A 6,646-nucleotide genomic window follows, 5' to 3' on the forward strand; every position below is an offset into this window, starting at 1 on the left:
TCCGGGAAGATCCCACATGCCGCAGAGCGGCTGGGCCCGTGAGCCATGGCCGCTGAGCCTGCGCGGCCGGAACCTGTGCCCCGCAACGGGAGAGGCCACAACAGTGAAAGGCCCGCGCACCGCAAAAAAAAAAAAAAAAAAAAAAAGATTGAGGGCTTCCCTGGTGGCGCTGTGGTTGAGAATCTGGCTGCCAATACAGGGGACACGGGTTTGAGCCCTGGTCTGGGAGGATCTCACATGCCGCGGAGCGACTAGGCCCGTGCGCCACAACTACTGAGCCTGCGCATCTGGAGCCTGTGCTCCGCAACAAGAGAGGCCACAACAGTGAGAGGCCTGCGTACCGCGATGAAGAGTGGCCCCCGCTTGCCACAACTAGAGAAAGCCCTGGCACAGAAACGAAGAACCCAACACAGGAAAAATAAATTAATTAATTAAAAAAAAAAGAAAGAAAAAGATTGAAATAGCTTCTTGAAAAAATATTACCAGAGTAGAAAATCCGTTAAGAAGTATATGGCTTCTCAAACTGTCTTGGTAATAAGCAATATCCAAGGCATTCTTTTAAGAAAGAATCTTCTCAGGATGAATAGAGAATTCTTTTTTTAAAGAAATGGTGGCAGTGATAGTTGCTATCAGAGTACATTTCACCTAGGATTAAAAGATAATGAAAGGAGACAGTAGTGGGTAGACTGATATTCATCTATGCCCTTAAAAGAGGATGTGTGAAATTTTTTATTAAAGAACAAAGTATGTAGTAGAAACTATTAAATTCTACTTTTATAATATGAAATGAAGTTGAATATAAGTTTAAATGAAAATGCTGAAAAATGAATAAGCTATATTTTTTATAACATTGAGGCAACAGAGAACAAAAGGCAGAAAGCTAGAGGGAGAAAAAAAATAGATGAATAAAAGAACTTATTTCCTAAGAACCTTAGCCAAGATGTAAATCAACTGAAATACTGAAATGTCTAATGTGGATAAATAGGACACTAACATTAGGGGTGACAGGGTGATTCAGGGAGGAAACATTTAGCAATATTTTTCATTAGGATATGAATTTTACTGAGGATATGTGAGTTCAGAGAGGGGCAGATTACGTTTCAAAAGCTTCACATCAACCAGTAACTTAGTAAAAGAAGTAGGGGAAGAAATAAAATCTTGGATTTATAAGGGCTCTTTATTCTGAGGGATTCAAAATGCTTTAGATCAATATATGCTGCTCCTCTCTTTAGGCTTTAAAGTACTTACTTTTAGAGGTAAATTAGTACTTTCCAAGTATTTGAGATCATGTCACTTATTAGTACCTCATACACTGAGCAATGCTGAGATTGCCCGAGGTGAGTAATTGACATAACTGACACAGTATTCAGGGAGATAAATTAAGTGACACCCATAAACATTAGAAGTACTGAGAGCATCTCTGTATAATACAATAGATAATTCTTGTTGCTCACTGCAATCTAAGATATTTTCATATTTTAACTCTTGAGTCCTCATGGTAATACTATGAGATGGCTGTTGTTGTCACTGTTATTTTACAGATGAGGAAAATAGGTGCAGATAGGTCTAGCAACTTTCCCAGGTCATAGTAACTGACAAAGCCAGGATCTGAACCGCCTGTCCAGCTCTCATGTCCTTAATGGTGATGCCACTCTGCCTCTTCATATAGTCTAGATTTGGTCAGATATGGACATTCAAGACAAAACAGAAAAATGTGGATTCTCTGGCTCTTATCTCTTTTTAAATTGGAAAGCAAAATGTTTTCCAGGACATCTTAAAAGAGTCCAGTGCAAAACACTTGCCCACTCCTAAATCAATCACTAGCACACATAAAGGGAATTACTAAGAATGACTTATACCAACCCTACTTTATCCCTGAATCATTTACTGGGGCTTGTCACAGTGTCAGGGTATTAGATAAAATCCTGTGCATTTTCTCCGATTCCCTCTTTCTCTTGGTCAGTGCTCTGTTCCCTTCTTGTCATTCCTCCACTTCCAGGTTATGAGGAAACATGGAGTCTGGCTTCCAGAGCAGCGGCTGAGGAGCCCCAGGACAAAATGCAAAAAGCATGGAGGATGTAACCCTCCATTAGATAAACTTGAATCAGTGAGAAATGAGGGAAGTGAGTTAGGAGAGATCAGAGGGACAAATCCTCCTCCTCCTCCCTTCACTGAACTGCTTGGAGAAGATTCCCCTCTGCCAAGGACCTGAAGTGGAATCAAGGCACTTGCAGAACACCCCATTACAGTCCTTCAGAGCTTCCTGTGAAGCAGCCATCACCACTGGCACAATATTAAATAGCTGTATATCTTCTGATCGTTCACGTGTCCGTGTCGTGTCTCACTTCCTCTCTTGTCCTTATACTTACTTCCCTAATTAGCACCTCTCCAGTAATCACAGTTTCATCTTTATCTCAGGCCCTGAGATAGAGCACACAGGTGCTCTGTGATGGTGGTGGTCACTTGAATGGTGATAGTGACTGCCAGCACTGGCTTGTCCCCATTTAGGTCCTGTTTTTTTTGTTTTTTTTTTAAATTGAAGTATAGTTGATTTACAATGTTATGTTAATTTCTTATGTACAACAATGTGATTCAGTTTTATGTGTATATATATATATTTTTTCATATTCTTCTCCATCCTGGTTTTACTACAGGATATTGAAAATAGTTCCCTGTGCTATAGTAGGACCTTGTTGTTTATTTTATATATAGTAGTTTGTATCTGCTGATCCCAAACTCCTAATTTATCCCTTCCTGGCCCCCTTGCCCCTTGGTAACCATAAGTTTGTTTTCTGTCTGTGAGTCTGTTTCTGTTTTGTAAATAAGTTCATTTGTATCATATTTTAGATTCCACATATAAGTGATATCATATGGTATTTGACTTTCTCTTTCTGACTTCACTTAGTATGATAATCTCTAGGTCCATCCATGTTGCTGCAAATGGCATTATTTCATTCTTTTTTATGGTTGAGTAGTATTCTGTTGAGTATATGTACCACATCTTCTTTATCTGTTCATCTGTTGATGGACATTTAGGTTGCATTATGTTCCTGGTCTTGGTGCCATATGGTTCCAGGCCATGGCTTGATGCTCATTTGGATATATGGACACTGCTTATAGGTATATGAGTTCTGCTGTCCATGATTTTCCCGGTTAGTTTTCTCCAATCTTATCCACTAGGATGTCCCTGTTACATTTCCTCATCTTAGGCTCCTACTGGTTTTTCCATGTTCACATCTTACCCATTCTCTTCTCCTCCTCATATGAAATTTGTTTGGTGTCTGAAGAGGGTGGGTCAGCTTGGTTTTTCCAGGATTCTCTGCAGTATTTTGTTAAACATTTATGCACTACCCTTCTTTGTGGTAGGGAAGTTATTCTCTCAACCATATCTTGCTTTCGCAAAACAAAACAAAAAGAACTTTCACAATTTTTCTTTCTGATGTAGGATTCAAGAACCTATTTTGGAAATTCAAATGAGAATACTTCCATTTCTTTCTCATTGAATTTCTACAATAGCAAGGCTAACTCTCTTCATTATAAGTGAATACTAGAAAAACTAAGATTAAAATTTTAAGCTGTTTTCTTCAAACTGCATGAGTGACTACTCTCCAACATACATATGTGTGGAGAGAAAATTTGCAAGTGATGCTCCCGTCAGAGTTGTCATAATTACAACATTAAGGTTAATTTCTGTGTGTTTTATTCTTCCTTTTCTTTTCTACTTTTCTCCTTTATTCCCTTGATAATGTACTAGTAATATTCCTGTACTCCCAAGAATAGCCTCTCACTCTACCCTGGTCATCCAACTAACACTTGAGAATTCTTTTTATACCATGCATTATAAAATTATATCTTCATTAACTATACTTATGCTAATAGACAAAAAAAGGTGTTACATGGGTTGAGAGATGCTAATGAGATATTGAGTATTTTATTTAATGCTGAGTACTAGCTGAAGCACACATACTTTATTTACATTTTTTTCACTTAAATATGTTGGAACAGTTAATGCTGTATTACAAACTGAGGACTTTGTGACAAATGAAGTTTTGCTTATTGTGATGGTGGTTATTATTATCAACATCTACCATACGGGATTACCCAGTGAGCCAGTTCACGAAGCATTATTTCTTTTTCTCAGTGCTCAGAAATTCATCATGTGACAAATAATGAGTGTCTTTTAGAGTCATGATTTGAAAGGGATTTTTAAAAGCGTGTTACATTGTTAAAATATTATTGATCTGAATCTCATCAAACCTTTAGATGTGAGTCATAACAGTTTGGGGGACATGTAGATAGAAGAACCTGTTCAGTAAACACTGTGAGGATGCAATCAGCCGAATCCAGAATGAGGGAAATTCTGTAGAGCGGAGCAGTTTTTTCAAAAAATACACATCTATAAAAGGGGAAGCTGTTAGAGACTAAGAGTTTTGAAGAAATATTAGCAAATACCATAAGTGGACCTTATTTTTAAAAAAACTGAAAAAGGCATTTAATTAAAAATTAGGGAAATATATATTACCAGATTATATGAAGGAATTATTGTTAAATTTTGCTAGGTATGAAAATGGTACTGTGATTTATATTTTAAAAAATATCTGTTAGAAATGCACACTAAAATGTAAAATGGGATGATATCTGTAAGATATGCTTTTAAATACTCCAGAAAAATGTTGTATATAGATAAAATCAATTACCTAAATACATACATATGTACATACATACTTAGATGCATAAGTATCAATAGATACATAAAAAAGAATGAGTCATGTTGCTAAGTATATCCAAATGTCATATAAAAATTGTGTTTTCTAATAGCAAGTGGTCTTAAAATGACTTTCTTGTAGAAATGAAGGCTCTTTGTGTTCTTTGAGACTTAGTATTTATAACTACTGTTTCTAACTTAGGGACATATGTAAAGGACATTTAGCACAGAAGTTTCTTAGGAAGATAAATAGAATATAACTTGCAGCTTTGAATACTGAAACAGTGCAACTCATTTAGTCACTGTCACAGCTACAAAATGCTTTAAAAAATTATACTGTGAGAACACTACTCTTAAAAAGCTTTTATTTCTTCTTTACATTTTAGAGCACTTGTAATCCAGGTTAAAATCAACTGTGTAGAGCCTCCAGCCATAAGATAACATGTGAAAATACCTGTTATGTTTGTCCTTTTAATCAAACATTTGTTCAATATATAATTTTAAAATTAAAAGTATTTTTGAAGAGGAAACATTAATATAATACAAATAGGTATTCTCTTGATACAAGATTCATTTATCCTGCTTTATAATGAATTCCTAATTGTAAATTTTAATAATAAATTCAGATAGTCTGTAATCTAGCAAGGACGTTTGAATAATTGTCAACAGAGCCTTACACATCAAGTGTAGCTTTACTGTGGTCTTTCCAATGGTACTCATTCTCTATTATGTTGAGACTAGGTCCTCTCACAAAATGATGCTCTTAAAGCCACACCCACCTAAATTAAAAGGTCATGTACCTTTTATCATGGTTTTCAGAATTTCTTAAAACTTAACAAGATTTCTGCTTTGAACCATGAAGGATTAACTGCTATGGGAATTGAACTCCTGTTGTAAACAACTAGAAACGTAGAGAAAATACATTAAACAACACTTCTTCCGACACTGGGTAATGGACTCAATATGGTAGTGATCTGTGAGAAAAGGGAAGCAAGCTAGGTTAGCTCTGTGATTGCCCTCACAAAGAGACTGGAGGTAATTTTCAGGTCACAGTGCAGGGAGGAAGAATTCAAACAGAAGTCCAGAAGTCCTGAGGAGATCCGGAGACAGAGGTTGAAGTTCAAAGAGGCCAGATGGCTGGTGTGGGGAAGAGGGAGCTGCAAAGTGAGAGATCTTTGGAGATTGGCAGAGGAATCCTTCAAGTTTCTGGCTGAATACTCATCAGCACATCTGTGGTGGGAAACTCCACAAGCTCGGGAAAGAACCATCAAAAACCAGCCGGGCAGACAATTTCCAAAGCTCACATATGGCTTGGAAGAGATTACATTTTCATCACCCAGAGGGAAGAGATGTCTTAATACCTGGGGCATCAGGTACAATACTCAAAAAGGTCTTTTTATTTTTTACAAGAGTTTGTGTAGAATTGGTATTATACTTTCCTTAAGTGTTTGGAAAAATTCTCCAGTGGAACCATCTGTGATCTGTGCCTGCAGTTTTCTTTTTTTTTTAATTTTTGAAAACATTAATTTATTTTTATTTTTGGCTGCATTGGGTCTTACTTGCTGTGCACAGGCTGCGGCGAGCGGGGGCCACTCTTCCCTGCGGTGCGCAGCCTTCTCATTGCGGTGGCTTCTCTTGTTGTGGAGCACGAGCTTTAGGCACACGGGCTTCAGCAGTTGTGGCACACATGCTCAGTAGCTGTGGCACACGGGGCCAGTTGCTCCGCAACATGTGGAATCTTCCCGGACCAGGGCTCGAACCAGTATCTCCTGCATTGGCAAGCAGATTCTTTTTTTTTTTTTTTATGTTTTTTTTTAACATCTTTATTGGAGTATAATTGCTTTACAATGGTGTGTTAGTTTCCTCTCCACAACAAAATGAATCAGCTATACATACACATATGTTCCCATATCTCCTCCCTCTTGCGTCTCCCTCCCTCCC

Source organism: Physeter macrocephalus, chromosome 4 (assembly GCF_002837175.3).
Source record: "Physeter macrocephalus isolate SW-GA chromosome 4, ASM283717v5, whole genome shotgun sequence".
NCBI lineage: Eukaryota > Metazoa > Chordata > Mammalia > Artiodactyla > Physeteridae > Physeter > Physeter macrocephalus.